The sequence below is a fragment of the Antechinus flavipes genome, chromosome 3, assembly GCF_016432865.1.
Source record: "Antechinus flavipes isolate AdamAnt ecotype Samford, QLD, Australia chromosome 3, AdamAnt_v2, whole genome shotgun sequence".
Lineage (NCBI taxonomy): Eukaryota > Metazoa > Chordata > Mammalia > Dasyuromorphia > Dasyuridae > Antechinus > Antechinus flavipes.
This window is the reverse complement of record NC_067400.1, coordinates 332,447,207-332,466,603: the sequence shown is the minus strand read 5'-3', so window position 1 is coordinate 332,466,603 and position 19,397 is coordinate 332,447,207. Positions and strand designations below refer to the sequence as shown.

Below are 19,397 nucleotides of genomic sequence, written 5' to 3'. Positions count from 1 at the left end.
CTAGGGGTCTCTGGAATCCTATTCTAGACCCCTTGCTTATTTGTCAAGATCTATACTGACTTCAAATGCATTTTTCATATTTTGCAAGATCGTGGGGGCTAGATGGAAAGAAAGGGGATTTTTGACAGCCAAACAATTCTCCATTAAGTATACAGGGAAAACAATTACTGCCAGCTGTTCATGGACTTGGAGAGGATTCTGTTGTTTCCTAAAGGAAGGGCAATTCACTTCAGGTGAAGAGAAATAGGCTTGCAGATCAACTGCCCATTTGCCCCTGACCAGGGCATCTTTAATTCCCCAACTCCTGACTCCTGTATTCCCTCATATAGTTCCCAGGCCAGCAAATTCTGAAAGGACTGTTAAAAGGGCCTGCACATGTGCCCCCTTGCAGGGGCTTCAAACTGCTTTAGGTTTGTTAACCCATACTAGTTGGGTAAAAGCCTTTCCTTCTAAGGCTCTAGGGATTTTGCTGGAGGAGATCATACTCACTGAAGAGCACAGTGTGCTTGCTACCCACTGCACCAAAACATTCTTTGGTATTTATCCCAGGAAAAGCTGTTGGGACTAGAGACATTCATGATAGCCTTATCTCCCCCCCTCCTCCCAGTCTTCCTCTGGTGGGGTTCCTGGTTACTCTCAGTAACCCCCAAACTAACTCCATTTTTGTTTATTCTTTTTCTTTTTTGCTCATATTTAGTCCTTGCATTTTTAATCTACTTGTAAGAGTTGTCTCTTCCAGACTCCAAGTCATGAAATACCAATCATTTGGCCAACCTGAAGTCACCTGCCACCGGATTCTGACACTCAGCACCGGAGGCTGCTGCCACCACCTACAAGTCAGTCTGGACCCCACTGGGCAGGGCCTGCTTTGTGCCCCTTGTCAGCCTCCAGAAGATGAGACCTTCCTCCCTCTATCCCAGTGAGTCTGGGTCTGGACTGCTTGAGGTGGGAAGGATGTGTCAATGGCCCAAAGGCCTCCCCAGTGCTGCAGTTCTATGGCTGCCAGATGGCAATCTGTTCTGTGATGACAAATGGGGGAGTTGGTGGAAGCGGGGTCTCTGATTCCTGCTTATTACTTTAAGCAGCAATATCCTGTCACCCGCTTGCTTATACATGTAATCATTAGAGTAGTTCAAGATTCAGCCAAGTTCAGGAGTAGCGAAAGTGCTTCCTGAAAGCTTCTACTGATGGGCCATTGTTGGTTCTAAATGATAGAGGGCAGATTACATTAGTACTGAAGAGGGACCAGCTGGAAGGCCCAGGTCACAGAGATGCCCTAGTGGAAGGTGTATATATTGGGGAGAGAAATCTTCAAACTGGTAAGAAAGAAGGGGGACTGAATGGGACTGACTGGATGAAGTTTTCTCAGTTTATGAGATTAGGCCTAAGTCACATAATCCCCATACCTAGAGAGGGAAGATGAGGTTTTGAGCCTCAGGTTTCAGGAAGTCACATGATCTCTGGGCCAATGTCTCTAAAAGTCAAACTCAAGTCAGGATAGAAAGTGATGCGATCCACAGGAAGTGATGTGACCGAACCACCAGAATCAGACAACATTGGTGACCATTGGTCAAGGATGGTTACTTCCTTTTAGTCTATGCAATGAAAAGGTTTGGGTCTTTTCCTATTTAACTGGTTGTTCTTCCTGCTGGTCAGATGGAGCACATGGTGGGAGCTGGAATGCCTCCTGGATGTGTTGGGCCTCTCCCTGCAGGGACTAAATAAATGCTTTCTCTTTGTACCTGAAGATGTCTCTGATTAATTAATGTGGGAAAGGGGGTCTAGCACCCGTCCTACACATCTATGTACTTACACATGTGCTTGTTTAGATTGTAAGCTTCTTGTAAGAATTTTTTCATTCTCTCAATTTTCTACCTTTATTTCCTAGCACAGTGCTTGGCACATAATAAATACTTAAGGAATGTTTGTTGATCGGTTGATGAATCAGCTGTTTGTCATCTGAATTACTGTGATTTAATCTTGTGGTGGTGGTATCTTTTTATGAAGAGTTTTACATCTTTTAGTAAGAACAAATGAATGAGAAAAAATAATTGCCATAACATTGACACATGAGAGCGGTAAGTTTCCCTCTTTCTGTAGTTCATTTTCTCTAGTAAGATCTAGATAGACAGGAATTTCCTTGTTTTCTCTGCCTGAAGCTCTTTTCATGCATTATTTTATTCATCAAAACTTGCATAGCTTATATATCAGGGTAGTGTGCTTTTTACTCCTATCAGCCTTGGTTGAGATGTTAATCTCTTTGTCTTCTAATCTATTTTGTCCCTAAAACAGAAATGCTGCTTGCCTCTGTTTCTCTGTTTCTGGTGTATAAGTAGAAGTGATTTTAGCCCATTCTTTTATTTTGGGGAAGGAGGAGTCTGTCCATCTGATACAGAGAATGGTATGGTCTTTTTTCATGCAGCTCTGGGGAAAAGGATTTTACTACTGCCCTTCATAATACCTGTTCTAGTCTTATAATCCTTGCAATAAGAAGTACTCCATTATTGTTAGTATAAATTTCCCTGGCTGCAATTTAATCTCTTTTCCTCAGAGAATGGCACTATATAAATTGAAGAAATAAGTGCATATGTAAAATGCTACAGAAATCTAATATAATTTGTAAAACTAAAATACCAGATTTTTCTGTCTTATAATTATGTTTCCCATGTTAATACTATCTAGCCTTGCAATATAAATACCATTTACTGTATTTCTTTCTTAGGAGAGACACTATTGACAAGGCCATCAAGTGGCTAGATTCCTCTTTGGGAGGGTAGATCAAAGCTTTTCTCAAACAATTCATTCCTTGCCTGCTAAATTCACATTCCCAAATCAATTTTTGCTTCCAATTAAACAAAACTATTATGGACACTGTTAGAATGTGAAAACTAGCACAGACTATGCTCCTGTCAAACAAAGGTAAGAGCCTGGTGCCTCTCCCCTAACTCCATCTCATGTCACAGAATTACCAAGAAGGGACCTTGAGGCCATCAAATCCAATGCATTCACACACTTAGCTTTGTGATAGATTCTGTGAAGGATATAAAAGGAGGTGATACATTTCATACCCTCAAGGATTTTATATTCTAGGTAGTGAAGAAGCCAATTCAATAAGCATGACATTTTGGTAGCACTAGTGAGGAGAGTTCGCTGGTTAGAGCAGATGATCTTGATTAGGAATAGTTGAAGATAATTGTCAAATAGTTTGGATCCAAATCACATATGGCATGAAGAGTTTGCCCTTGATCCTATGGGGAATAAGAAGTTGTTGAAGATTCTCCTATGACATACATTTATATTAAGCCAGAGTGATTTAGGGAATCCTACATCTCTACTGACAGAACCCCTTGTTAGTAATTTCTTTTTTTGCGCCATATTAGAATATGGAATATAATATAGAGTCTAGGCTTTCCCTCCCTACTACAGGAGTGGGTTTAGGACAAAATGTGAATAGGACACGGGATCCCTGTTATAGGAACAGAGGTAAAGGATGTGGGCTCCCCATTGGTGAAATGGCTTTTTTTGGGGGCTGGGAATGAAGATCCATGGCTTTCCACTTTACTCCTTGGAGGCCATGTAGAGCATGAGGTCCACTACACAGGTGCTATAACCATACTCATTGTCATACCAGAAAATTAACTTGGCAAAGTGGTCATTGAGGGCAATGCCAGGGTAAACATCAAAGGTAGAAGAGTGGGAGTGACTGTTAAAATCACAGGATATACCCTGGTCCTCCGTATAGTCCAAGATGCCCTCCAAGGGTCCATATGCTGCTTGCTTTACCACTTTCTTGATACCATGATATTTGGTGGGTTTCTTCAGGTGGCAAGTCAGGGCCACAATGGACACGATAGGAATACAGAAGGCCATGCCCATGAGCTTCCATTCAGATCAGGTATGACCTTGCCTACAGCCCTAGCAGCACCAGTGCAAGCAGGGATAATGCTCGGGGCAACACCCCACGTATCATGCCACAGCTTGCCAGAGGGGCCCTCTTACTGTCTTCTGGGCAGCAGTAATGGCATGAATTGTAGTCATGACTTCTTACAATGCCAAAGTTGTCGTGAATGACCTTGGCCGAGGGGGCCAAGCAGTTGATAATGCAGGAGACATTGCTGATCATCTGAAGGGAATTACCATCTTTCTCATTGTTCGCTCCCATCACAAATATTGGAGCATCAGTAGAAAGTGCAGAAATTATGACCCACTTATTTCTCTCCTTCAGGTGAACCCCAGGCTTTTCCATGGTGGTGGAGACTCCAGTATGCTCTATAGCATACTCGGTTCCAGACGCTCTCCATTTAATATTGGTGGGATTCTGCTTTTGGAAGATTTCCCACTGAACACCAGCTTTCAATTCTCAACCTGGACAATGACCTTGAAGTTGCCATGGGTGAAATCATATTGAAACATATAAACCATGTAGTTGAAGTCAATAAAGAGATCAGTGATGGTCACAATATCTATTCTGCCTGAGTTGAAAACAGCCCTGGTCACCAGGTGCCCAATATGGGTAAATTCCTTGATTCTGAACTCTCATCTTGTTTCAGGGATGTTACCAAAGAAGCAGATCCTGGCACTGAGCCTGGATGAAGAGCTAAAAGCCAGTAATTTCTAAATTAATTAGAGAATACTAAAATACTTTGGCTTAATTTCTTGTACATTTTTGATGGAAAGTGACTTCTAATGCTCTAGCTTTGTTTTTCTGTCCCTCCACATCTCTGTACAGTATGATGGTGATATGTAAATACATGCTCTACATTTCTTTACATATCAAGAAAATAGTTTAACAGGATTTAGTTACAAAGGTTCAATTAATTTGAATACCTAGCAGAGATTAATAGATACTCCCCAAATTCTTTTAATGTATCAGTCTTTTGACTTAGTTCTGATATTTCATTTTATTTCATAGAATCATTGAACTCTATATGTTGAGGGATTCTCCTACTTAAATCATGTTTTCCACATTTTCTTATAAGCTATTTATTCATCTAATTTTTTTTTTTCCCATCAAGAGCTCTAATTTCAATTTTTATCAGTTGCTTCAAACCTTCCATTCATTCAATCATGGAATTTTTGTGGCCAACCTATTTTGTTTTTTAAGAGGTACTACTTCTACTTATAATGGATTCACTCACTTCTTCTGTATTTATCTTTTGAGTTCTTAACCCATAATATTTCTTCACTGGATTAGGATTTTTTTTCCTGTTTACTCATGTTTCCAGCCTCAGTTCCTGGATCGGGTCTATGTGCTCAAGTTAGATAGCTTTCTGGTTATCTTCTTTATTGGCTATCTTCTGGACTGGCTGAAAAAAGCCCATTGGTGTTTCCTTTTGTTTTTATTAGTCATTATTTCATCCAGTGCCCCTTTTCATTTTTGTTAGTAGTTTAGCAAGCTCAATTGTAACATTTTACTTTATCATTTTTCTCCTGGACGTCAGATTTTGTCTTTATAATGTCAAATAAGAGTTTAGATTCAGTTTTTCACTGTATTCAAGCATTTTGGAGACATATGCTACATTTTGGCCAAGAGTGATGGGACTTTGTTGTCTAAATTGTTGGAAATGCTGCAGTGGGTTCACCTACTTGATTGGAAGTTTCATTAGGTCAGTGGAATCCTGTTTAAATCATCCCCTTGCTCTAAATTGAGTTCTCAATTTTCTTTCACGTCAGCATTTGTAAGACCTTTTCAAAATTGCTTCTTTTGAATTAGTCTCTTTAGCCCTCAATCTGTACCTTTCTGAAATTTCTCTGACTTTTCTTGTTTAGTGTCTTGCTGACTCCAAGGAGTTTCATTTTGATCAACAGTTTAGGTTTCACCAGGGTGGCAATGTTCCTCTCTCTAAATCAGGGTTTCTTAAAGTTTTTCCAATTATGACTCATTTTTGCCTGAGAAATTTTTAACGTGGTCCTAGGTATATAGTTATAAAATAAGTATTCAAATAAAACACTGATAATAAATCATAATTTTGCAATCCCCACATTCAGTAAGAAGACCCTATATGGGATCACATTCCACAGTTTAAAAAGTTGGGCTCTAAACGAGCAGACTTTGTGACCTGGCAAATTCTTATGATGACAATTTATGCGTTCTTAGTCTGTACACTAGCTCTAATCTCTTTAGGGATGCTTACTTCTGTTGCTTTCTCAGTTTCAACCACAGATCTATATGTCTCTTTCCCTGGATAGTTTTGCTTACACTTTATCCAAAGCAATTTTTTCCCCTGATTCCTTCTTGCCCTGCACCTTAAAGTATTTAGCTCCTGGCATAGCATTTCTATCCAGACTAGTATTTGTTACATTCACCAATATCATTATGAGAAATACAATGGTAGATTTGCAGCCTCATTATACACAATGTTCTCTGGCACTGAAGAAAGAATGCCAGTGGCATCTTACTCTTATTATATAGAAGCTAGAAGCCTGACCCTTTTCACCATGTGCAGTTTGCAGGTTTACAACAAATATTGAGCCCAGAGGCCGCTATTCTCTTATAAGCCAATTTCAATTAATTTTCCTCCTTTTTGAAAGATGCCAAATGTTTCCTCCTCCCAGGCATACCTCAAACTTAGTACAGAGTCTTGGATGTGGTAGATGCTCAAGGAATTTTGAATTGAGTTGAATTGATAGAACAATGGCTGTGATGCTTAAAAGTGTTGTTTCCATTGTTTGCTTAAAGGAATCATATTAAAAATACTAGGGAAGCTCACTATTTAAAGAAATTTCCATGGCAAATTCCAGGATCACAGTGTTAGAGTTTGAAAGGATACTAAAGATTATCTAGTCTAGCCTCGCCCCCCTTTACAGATAAGGAAACTAAGGTAAAGAGGTTAAGTGACTTGTCAGAGTTCTTTCTATTATACCATTCATATAGAGTCTTTCAGATCTAATGGTTAAGAACACTGAATTTTGAAGTTGGGAAAATTGAATTGAAATACTAGATTTGTACAGTGTTAGCTAAATCATCTTTCTGATCTGGGTTCTCAGTGTCCTGGGGAAAATGATAATATATAGCTTGCCTAATTTACTGGGTTATTATGAGAAATGGATTTTGCAAATGTTGGAATACAATGTTAATGGGAGCTACTGTTAATAGAATATATTAACATACATCCTATTATGTATAGGATGTATAAACTTACATCCTATTTAGGATATACATAAATAAATGTAATCCTATAAATGTAAATTTATAAATGTAAAATATAAATAGAAATAAATGTAGAATTGGAAGAAATCTTGGGGATCATATAGTCTTTATAGATGAGAGAAATTTAGGATCAGGAATATTAAAATGACTTGTTCAAGATCACTCATATTTAAAAACAGAATTGGAATTCAAACCCAGGTCCCCTGGACTACAAATCCAATATGAAACTGATAATACTTAAAAAAAATTATTTCATATGCATATGTTTTCATGTCAATTTTCAATTTTATGTAAATATAAAATGTATTTTAAAAAATCAATCAAATTACTTTTCCCCCAATTTCACTTTTTGATTTACACTGAAGTATTTGTTTCTTTCACTGTAGATATCTTCAAGATCACTTTTTTCATCAAAGAAAAATTAAGAACTTAATCAGGAGAAAAAGATCAAACTGAATCATCTTTACCTGAGTAAAGTGCCTCAGTGAAGTAGGTGAATTAGACTACTGAAAGAAAGAGACCTCCTCAAAGAAAGGGACAATCCAATCTAAACCTTTGACCTTTGATAAGGAAAATTGTTGTGGGATAATGTTATTTTCCTCCTACTTAGAAAGTCAAATTCATTTTTGTTTTTACTCAATCCTTTGAAGCCTTTGGTAGGCATTGCTGAAATAATTGGAATTTGTCCAGTGAGACATGTAATGTCCTCATTAAGGTAAAGACTGGTCTTTTCTCCTAAATTATATGAATCTTTAATCAACCAATAGTATAAATTTAATATTTTATGAGTGTCCATCTCTGGGAAGGGTGCTATGGGACATAAGAGAGATAACATGGAGAAATGAATAGTTTTGTGAGTTAAACAGAAATTAAGCATCTAAGTAACTCAAGAATGATTACAAATTCAGATTCTGAATGGATCAGATCTTATTCTTACACTGAGGTGCTATAATCCTGAATTATCCTCTTGCAGAGAGCTTTCTCATTCCCTAGAAGCTTGCAGGAAAAGCTACACAGGTAATATTCCTTTTTAGATAGCAAAATAGAGAAGGAGGAAAAGGATCAAGAAGGACCTCATGAAGGACATAGCAATTGCATAGCATTTTGAAGGAATCTAGGGATTAAAAGAAAGAGAAGAAGAAGTACCTTCCAGACATGGCAGACATCATTCGTGAAGGCAAAGTGGTAGTTAATGGAATCTAACTGGGGAAAGAACAAGAAGAAGGCCAGTGTGATAGGACTGTCAAATGGGGTAGAGAAATATATATGAAACATGGAAGGGTAGTTTAGATCCATGTTGTGAAGGAATTTAAGTTTCAAATTACATATTTGTACATATGATCAGAAACAGTAAAAAAAAAAAAAAGCACTGGAGCTTACTAAATAGAGGAACACCATGATCAGATGTACGCTTTAGTAAGATCACTTTGGCAGCTGTGTGAAGGATGCTTTAGTGAAGAGAAAGACATTTGATAATGAGACTACTTAGGAGACTTGTTATAGGGAAGGTGAGAGGTGGTGAGAGTCTGAACTAGAGTAGGAGTTATGTTAGTGGAAAAAAAAGAAGATGGATTTGAGAAATGTTTTAGAAGAGTGTCATCCAACTCAAATAGTAGCAGGAAGCACTAAATTGTACATAAGGGTATTTGTGAGTGACATATTGACTTAGAAAAACACATGCTAATATAATGTATGTTTTATTTAAGATTTTTAAAATATATAAAAATGTACCATCATATATAATATGTTTATTGTATATCTACATTTGATTTTATTAAACATTGCCCAATCACACTTAATAGGTTTTGGCTAAAGTTGGAAGTGTTGTAATCTACATGCAGTTCACAGGCTATGTACTTGACACCTCCATCTTAGAAATAGAATCAATAGCTATACCAATCAGACTTCCAAGAAAATATTTTAATGATCTAGAAAAAATAACAACAAAATTCATATGGAACAATAAAAAGTCGAGAATCTCAAGGGAATTAATGAAAAAAAATCAAATGAAGGTGGTCTAGCTGTACCTGATCTAAAATTATATTATAAAGCAGCAGTCACCAAAACCATTTGGTATTGGCTAAGAAATAGATTAGTGGATCAGTGGAAAAGGCTAGGCTCACAAGACAGAATAGTCAACTATAGCAATCTAGTGTTTGACAAACCCAAAGCCCCTAACTTCTGGGAAAAGAATTCATTATTTGATAAAAACTGCTGGGATAACTGGAAATTAGTATGGCAGAAATTAGGCATGGACCCACACTTAACACCATATACCAAGATAAGATCAAAATGGGTCCATGACCTAGGCATAAAGAACGAGATTATAAATAAATTAGAGGAACATAGAATAGTTTATCTCTCAGACTTGTGGAGGAGAAAGAAATTTGTGACCAAAGATGAACTAGAGACCATTACTGATCACAAAATAGAAAATTTTGATTACATCAAATTAAAAAGCCTTTGTACAAACAAAACTAATGCAAACAAGATTAGAAGGGAAGCAACAAACTGGGAAAACATTTTCACAGTTAAAGGTTCTGATAAAGGCCTCATTTCTAAAATATATAGAGAACTGACTCAAATTTATAAGAAATCAAGCCATTCTCCAATTGATAAATGGTCAAAGGATATGAACAGACAATTTTCAGAGGATGAAATTGAAACTATTACCACTCATATGAAAGAGTGTTCCAAATCACTATTGATCAGAGAAATGCAAATTAAGACAACTCTGAGATACCACTACACACCTGTCAGATTGGCTAAGATGACAGGAAAAAATAATGATGAATGTTGGAGGGGATGCGGGAAACCTGGGACACTAATGCATCGTTGGTGGAGTTGTGAATGAATCCAATCATTCTGGAGAGCAATCTGGAATTATGCCCAAAAAATTATCAAACTGTGCATACCCTTTGATCCAGCAGTGTTTCTATTGTTCTTATATCCCAAAGAAATACTAAAGAAGGGAAAGGGACCTGTATGTGCCAAAATGTTTGTAGCAGCCCTATTTGTAGTGGCTAGAAACTGGAAAATGAATGGATGCCCATCGATTGGAGAATGGCTGGGTAAATTGTGGTATATGAATGTTATGGAATATTATTGTTCTGTAAGAAATGACCAGCAGGATGAATACAGAGAGGACTGGCGAGACTTACATGAACTGATGCTAAGTGAAATGAGCAGAACTAGGAGATCATTATACACTTCAACAACAATACTGTATGAGGACATATTTTGATGGAAGTGGATTTCTTTGACAAAGAGACCTAACTCAGTTTCAATTGATAAATGATGGACAGAAGCAGCTACACCCAAAGAAAGAACACTGGGAAATGAATGTGAACTATCTGCATTTTTGTTTTTCTTCCCGGGTTATTTATACCTTCTGAATCCAATTCTCCCTATGCAACAAGAGAACTGTTCGGCTCTGCAAACATATATTGTATCTAGGATATACTGCAACATATCCAACATATAAAGGACTGCTTGCCATCTGTGGGGGAGGGGGGGGGGGAAGGAGGGGAAAAAAATTGGAACAGAAACGAGTGCAAAGGATAATGTTGTAAAAAAAAAAAAATTACCCTGGCATGGATTCTGTCAATATAAAGTAATTATTAAATAAAAATTAAAAAAAAAAAAGAAATAGAATCAATAAAACTCAGTAATTAAATTTATTTTGTTAGGTGAGACAGTTTGAGAAATGAAAGATTCCTTTGTACTTGTGAACTCTGGTGACTTGATATGGTGGAAGCCTCTTCAGCAACAAGAATAATAAGGAAATATCGAAGAGGAAACAATATAGAAGGAAATTATAAGTTTTATTTTGGGTATAGTGAAGATAAGAAGCATACACAGAAAAGTGCAATAAGTAGATTGAGATGCAGAAGTGGATCTCAGAAGAGAAGACTTATATTGGAGTCATCTGCATAGAGAAGATGATTAAATCACAGGGAGTTTCAGATATTGCCAAGAGAGAGAAAGTGTAAAGAAAAAGAAAGAAGAGTCATGATAAAGCTTTGGATTATGTGCACAATTTTGACGAAGGATATAAATGATGACTAGCCAAAAAGATTATGGGGTGGAGAACCAATGGAGGACAGTATTATGACAAACAAGAGAGGAGAAATCTTAAGGAGAAAAGGATGTTTAAGAGAGTCAAAAGCTACAGAGAGGTCAAGAAGGTTGAAAGAGCATGAAGAAAAGGCCAAAAGATTAGACAGTTATCAGTACTGTTACAGAAAGCTATTTCAGTTTAGTAATGAAATTGGAAGCTAAATTGTAAGAGTTGAGAAGAGAAAAAAATGAAGCAATAAATAGGTAATTTTCTTTAGGAATTATGAAAAAAATACAAAGATAGTATCAAATAAGTAAGATAAAGTTCAATGTAACTCAGAAAATGGAGGGTTCAGCATATTAGAATATTTTTTAATAATTAATATGGAACATTCACAGATTACTGATTTTCAATGAATTGTGATACAATGAAATACTCCAATTGAGTAAATTTCCTGAATGTGATTTTTCTTTTATTAAAAAATTATTTATTTTTAATATTCACTTCTGAAAAATTTTGATTTCCAAATTGTCTTTCTACTTCCTTCCCTTCTGCATTGAAAAGGTAAAAAAAATATTATATCAGTTATACATGTGAAGACAGGCAAAACATTTTCATAATGCTGCTGTTCAGTCTTTTCAGTCATGTCCAAATCTGTGACCCCATTTGGGTTTCTCTTGGCAAAGCTACTGGAGTGATTAGCCATTTCCTTCTCCAGCTCATGTTACAGATGAGGAATCTGAGGCAAACAAGGTTAAATTACTTGTCTAGGGTCACATAACTAATGTCTGATGACAGATTTAAGGAAGATGAGTCTTACTGACTCAAAATTTGATACTCTGTCCTCTGTGCAGTGTAGATGCTTTATTTCCATATTAGCCATATTGCAAAAGAAAAGCAAGAAAAATAAAAATAAGTGATGTAACTATGCTTCAATTTGCATTCAGAATTCATCAGTTGTCTTTCTAGCGGTAAAAAGAATTTTGCAATGAAGTATTTTGAATTGTCTTGGTTAATTGTCTTGATCACATTAGCTAAATCTTTCACCTTGTGGCTGCAAGTGATCCTCTCTGTTATGGAATTGTGACCTGTGATCAGTAGTTCAGTCACTCCAGAATTCAATCAAAAGTGTTATTTTAAAGTTATACTTGTGTTAGACATCCTTGATTCTTCTAACTTTCTCTTTTTTCTATTTTCCCACAAAATTCATTCCACAAAATTCACATTAGATTTTCATACCTGGACATCACCCCACCCACTCATATAAATCGGATACTTTTTCCATTCCCTGGTCAGCATATTTTTTCTTACAATACTCTTCTCATTCATAGTGCATATTATCATGATAATGACAACCTTCATCTTGTACAGGTAAATTCTCTTGAACCTTTATTTGCACCATTATATGTCTATATCTATACATATTTACAAAATGCCTACACACCTATGTGAAGAGAGAATACAACTAAATCTTTTACTTACTTATCTTTGAACAGGCTGTATTTGGCCATTCGAAAGTTAAGTTCTATGAAGAATAGAACTATTTAAATTTGTATTTCTATCCCTCGCACAATATCTGGATTATAATAGGTACTTAATAAATACCTATTGATTGATGCACTGATTGATGATTCACAAAGAATTTCAGACTATTTATGAATGATCATTATAAACATTGATTATTACTATAGTTAACAGAATGTCACTTTGGATTGGAGACAGAGGACTTTGAATAGAGGCCTGCCATTAAAATCAAGAAGAATTGAGTCCAAATTCTGCCTCTGAACATACATCTTTGTTTGTTTATTTATATGCTCAATAATGTCTTTTATGAGCACTCTCAGATACTCATAATCTTTAAAAATATTTTGTGGCTTACTTATATCTGCCATTCATATTTCTAAAAGCCTATGGATTATTTGTGATTTTGATTCTGCAGAGATCATGATGTCCTGTAATTCAGAGCCAAATACTTTTATAACCATAATCCAAGTAAATAAGAATCTGAAATAGAGTATGTGATTTATTTCTTATATAGTGGAAAAACAAAGTAGATGAAAAGTACATAGATATACTACATCTTGACTACTAAGTGATGTTCAAATAACTTGAACACTCCATTTTCTGGGTTTACTTTACTTAGTTCATATTAATTTATGCTTGTTCATAACTCCAAACCCAAAAAAATAATGCTTAGTGAAGTACATGACCATATCAGAATGAAACTGACAGATCAATGGATTTGCTTTTGCTCCTCATTAAAATCTACCTTGAATTGAGTTCTATGAAAACTAGATGTCCTAGATATGAATATACTTTGGAAAAGAATAAAAGAGGTAATTACTATTTATAATAATTTTTAAATTATCTACCAAAGTCTTATTGCAAAGCTTTTTTGTGGAAGTAACCATTGGTTCTTGAAGATTCTGGTACTTTCTACCCTGTTGAAAATAATGTGAGTATTCCAAATTAAAGGCTATATCTGTTGCTTGGCTTGGTATAGAAAGGCTAATCACCAAAGGCTGGTTGGTTTTTGGTCATGGTAATCAGTGATAAAAATTCGCTTCCCCTTATGTTCCTTTAGTGTGAGAAAACGGGTAAAGGATGATAAAAATCATTATTTTTCCACCATCAAAATTCATGAACTTAGCTATTATTTTAAATGTGAGTGTTCCAAAGGCCACTGAATCACTATACTATTGGAGGAAATTAATCATATAAAATTGATATTTTTGATTTAAAGAAAACTAGTATATATAAGGAAGTTATAGTGAAGTATGAATATGCTTAACAAATTCCCCTCAGAGACAAATCACATAGTTGACAGAGTTGCTTTTATTATGAAGACAAAGGCAATAAGAAATATCATTTAACAGGACATGTGATCAAATCACTTTATTTCTCATGATAACAATAAGTAAAAAGAACATCATAAATTTACATACAAACATAGATTGTGTGCCAAAATCTGCTTTAGAAAATGAAGAAATAAAGATATTTTATTAACAACTTGGTAAAAAAAAATATTTTAGATACAATCAACAAACATTTTATTACTTTATGACCTCAATTAAAAGAGCAGCAAAAATTTAAAGTAGCAAAAAATGCAATGAAAAATATGTGTCAGGATCAAGTTTAAAAGAAAAGCTTGAGGCAGCTAGTTGGTGCAGTGGATAGAGCAACAGCCTTGAAGTCAGAAGGATCTGAGTTCAAATCTGGCCTCAGACACTTAACACTTCCTAGCTGTGTGATCCTAGGCAAGTCACTTAACTCCAATTGCCTCAGCAAAAAAAAAAAAGAAAAGAAAAGAAAAAAAAAAAAAAAAGAAAAGAAAAACTTATAGACATCACGGAAGTTTCATATATGAATATCTTGAATATGAATACTTTCTACAAGAATAGTAAGAAAGTGCTAGACAGTGAATGCTGAATAAGATAAACAAAAAAATGAAATAAATATATTTCATTGGGCAGGAAATGATTAGTTACATGTCTGGGAGATATTTCCAAATCAAGTTTATTCACATTATTGACTATTTGGAACAAAGATCAAAATCAATACCACAAAGAAGAAAGATCATGGTAAAAAATATAGATGCAAAACATTTCCAAACTGATTTATTTAGATATCTTATCCATATCAAGAAAAATGAGAAATTAATAAATATGGGCACAGACTGTTACTATTTTCTGTGAAAATTTTAGCAATATAAAGCATTCGTTGTAATAAGGTCAAAAGAGCCCAGAAACCAGCTTAGCCAATAAACACTTGATAACTGTGGCAAGCAATAGAATACGGAATTTTCTCTGACAATAGATTTCATAATTAAAAGAGCATTCGTAACTTTAAAGAGGGCAGTTTCAACTATAATAAGATTGATACATCCCTATCTCCTTCACTATACTGTATCATATGCCATCTTATCACATTCTTAGTTCTAATACTATGCCTCTTTAATGCTTTAATTGCTTCATTGGCAATCTTGGCTACTATATTACATAACTGATTTATATTGAACTTAAAATCTACTGGAGAATGACTTTTTTCTATTATATTTGCATTGATTCCTTATACCATCTTGGATATTATATTTTTACCAGAGATATTGGCCATGAAGACTTTTCTCAAATGAAAATGACTGAACAACAAAAAATCATTATGAAGTTCTTTGTGATCATTTTTTACTAACCAAACCTTTAAATATATTTTCTAGAAATTTTCTAGAACTCAAAGTCAACATCACTTAAATCAGTAATAAATATAGAACCATGACTCATGATTCAGTATATGGGCAAAAGAGCATGAAATACAATCATCTTTCTTTATGGTGATAAGCCCCCGTTACCTCTTCCCTCTAATCCCCATACTTTCAAAGCACTCCACAGAACTATTATTATTATTATAGATCACCTATTACAAACTACAGAGGCACAATTGTATTTATAACTCTCAGAGCTTTAAAGGTTCAAAGATAATTTCAGTTTTTAGATCATAATCTGCCAAGTAAAGTACCATCTGCAACCTAATGAGTTGGCAGTGAACATCCTGAATAAGTAGTATAATTTGGACTTCAGCATGCAAAGAGTAGCTTTAGCCTTCAACACCATCCAACTGGGATAGCTCAATTACCAAATCACCTAGGGACAAGGCAATTTTAAAATGATTGAGGTTGGGTGTAGAAAAAGGTAGGAGAAATTCTAGTGTTCATATGATGAGAATGATATTTGTGACCTTAATGTTTGGGATTCATAACACAATTTTGTTGACTAGATAAATGAAATAATGAAGAGAGGTAAGATGAAGTCTAATGAAAGTCTGAGCCCAGTTATGAGCTGAATTCTTAGGGCTCAGGCAACTATAAGGGAACCTGATTTAAGGTTGTGTTTGGCTTACACATCACTAGATATATGTTGTTTTGAAAAGCAGGAGTGCCCCCCAATTAGTCCAAATAACCATCACCACAACCATAACCACCATAACCAACATAGACATGAAAGGAAGTGTTCTCTCTGAAAGGTGAACTGACATCCTAGAATACATCCTTGAATAGCTTACCTAATATTGATCTCTAATAATTAAGAATTAGGAAGAGGAAAGAAATACTTTTTCTACTTATACTGTTCATCAAAGTACATTTTTGTGATCACATGTTTGCATAGGAGGTACAAAGAACATAAATTTATACATCGCTTCTTGTTTGGTTACTATTTTTAAAAAAATTAAATTCAGTAGAATAAAATGCAGTTTTGTAGGCTTTTCTCCAGTAAGGAGACTTCCATGTATTTGTCAAGATAATAAAAGATTTCTTGGCAGATGCAAAACAGACTAAACTTTGTTCTACATTTTTAGGTTTATTAATATCACAAGGTATAAAAAATGAAGACATATGCTCACCAAAGGTGTTTGCATACATTATGGATGATATCCTGTGCAGAGTCCAAATGGAAGAGGGAATTCCTGTGGACAGTGAAGTGCTCCAGTTGTTCCTCTTTGTGGAGAATATTGCATTGATTACATCAAGCCATGGACACTAACTGAGTCTCTTAAATAAGATTCAAACTATTTGAAAGAATATAGCTTAACAATCCACAGAGGATAAACTAAATGGGTGAAGAATGTTTATTGACCATCTTGTATTTTATATTGGGTTGTCTTGGATAGACACTGTAGATGGACAAAAAACTGGACCTAGAACTGCATAAAAACCAAAGTAGCCTACAACTATATTTGGGAAATTGTACTTTTAGTAACCCCAAATTTCTTCCTGATGTACCAAAAAAAAAAATCCATTTTTTCAACATTAATATTCCTCAGGCATAAGGCAGAGACCAACAGAGTTTTGTCAAGATAACTCACTGGTCATAGGAAACACTCTTTTCCAACAATCTAAATCATGGACATCACAGATGGTCAATGTAGAAATAAGACTGATTATATATTTTGAAGCCAAAGGGAGAAAAATGCAATACAGCCAGTTAAAACAAGACCTGGATTTGACTGTGGCTCAGATCATGAGTTTCTTATTGTAAAATTCAGTTTTAAAATTAAAAAGTACAAGGAAAATCATCAGACTGTATAGGTATAACTAAATTACATCTCTTATAAACATGAAGTGGAAGTGATGAATAGATTTAAGGGATTCAATCTGGTAGATAGAGCATGTGAAGAACTATGAACAGAAGTTCCCAGTATTATATAGAAAGCAGGAACAAAAAATATTCCAAAGAAAAAGTAGAGCGTGAAAGCAAAATGGCTCTTTAAATAGCCATGAGAAGAAGGAAAAAACAAAAAGAAAAGGAATGATATACCCAATTTAATACAGAAATCCAGAAAATAACAAAAAGAGAAAAATGAGCAATATAAAGAGATTGAAGATCCCAATATAATGGGAAAAACAAGAGATCTATTCAACAAAATTAGAGATATCAAGGGACCATTTCATGTAAAAATGGCCATGATAAAAACCCAAAATGGTGAGAACTTAACAGTAAAGATTAAGAAAAAGTGGAAAGACTACACAAAAGAACTAGACAAGAAAAATCTTAACATCACCTATAATCAGAATGATGTGGTAACTGATCTAGAGCCAGAAGACAAGTTGGCCTTAGGAAGCCCTGTAATGATAAAGCTAGTGAAGGTAATGGAATTCTGGCGGAGCTATTTAAAGTCCTATAAGATGATGCTATTAAAAACACTTCACTCAATATACCAGCAAATTTGGAAAATTCAGCAGTGCCAATTAGATTGGAAAAGATCAGTTTACCTCCCAATCCTGAGGAAGAGCAATGCCAAGGAATGTTCAGATTATTCAGTAGTTGTGCTTATCACACAAATAAGTAAGACTATGCTTGAGATTTTGAAAGTCTTTAGCAGTGTGTGAACTTAGAATTACTAGAATAGGCTGGTTTTTAAAAAGGTAGAGGAGCTAGAGACAAAATGATCAACGTTGACTGGATTATGGAGAAAGCAAGGGGATTCCAGAAAAATACTTTCCTAACAAAATATGGCAAGTCTTCAAAATAGCAGTTCATCTTATTTGTCATCTGAGGATTCTGCATGTGGGATAAGAAGTGACAAAACAATGTAGAACATGTGACTTATTAAAGGTTGGCAAAGGAGTACAACAAAATAATATATTGTCACCGTATTTCTTTAAGTTTTATTAAGAATATAACATGTGAAGTGCCAGGCTGGATGAATCAAAAGCTGGAATTATAATTGCAAGGAGAAATATCAACAATCTCAGATTTGCAGATGATACTACTCTGATGGTAGGTGAAAATTAAGAAGCCTTTTGATGAAGGTGAAAGAGGAAAGAGTAAAAGCTAGCTTTGAAGTTTAACTTTAAAACAAACAAACAAACAAACAAAAAAGCAAACCACCAATTCTAAGCTCTAGGTAACTGGTTTTATCACTTCTTGGTAAATAGAGAAGAAAAGGATGTAGTAGCAGATTTTATATTCTTGGACTCCCATGTAAGTGCAGATGGCAACTACAGCCACGAAATCAAAAAATGTTTGCTCATTGCAAGGAAAGTTATGGCAAATCTGGATAGCATTCTAAAAAGCGGAGACATCACCTTGCTGACAAAGGTCTGTATAGTCAAAGCTATGGTTTTTCCAGTAGCAACGTTTGTAAGAATTGAATTATAAGGAAAGCTGAGTGTTGCAGAATTGATGCTTTCAAATTATGATTTGAGAAACTTTTGAGAGTATTTTAGAGAGCATTTACTCAATACTTAAGGAAATTAATTCAGGCTAATAACTGGAAGGTCAAATACTAAAGTTTAAATACATTGGTTACATAATGAGAAGATGGATGTTATTAGAAAAGACCCTGATGTTGGGAAAGATTGAAGTCAAAAAGAGAAGGGGACAGCAGAGAATGAATTGGATAGATCCATGTCATAAAAACAATAAATATGAACTTGGACAATCTTTGAGAAAGAGTGGAGGATAGAAGGGCTTAGTATGCTGTGGACCTTGATTCATGAAGAGTTGTACACAACTGAATAACTGCACAATTCCTAAGGTAATGATAGATGTCTATAAGTCGATGGAACATATCAGTTTTCAAAACATCAATACTACAAGGTCACTAAAAAAAGCAATGGAGAGGTACATATAGTATATAAATAAGCTAGATTGTGTTATCAATAATGATGCATATAAGAAATGATATAAAAAG

At 35.1% G+C, this 19,397-nt stretch overlaps 1 pseudogene; it reads right to left on the bottom strand.

Moving 5' to 3' along the window:
* Positions 1 to 3,558: 3,558 nt before the first annotated feature.
* On the bottom strand, positions 3,559 to 4,503 carry LOC127557950 (glyceraldehyde-3-phosphate dehydrogenase-like; annotated as a pseudogene).
* Between the last annotated feature and the right edge of the window lie 14,894 nt (positions 4,504 to 19,397).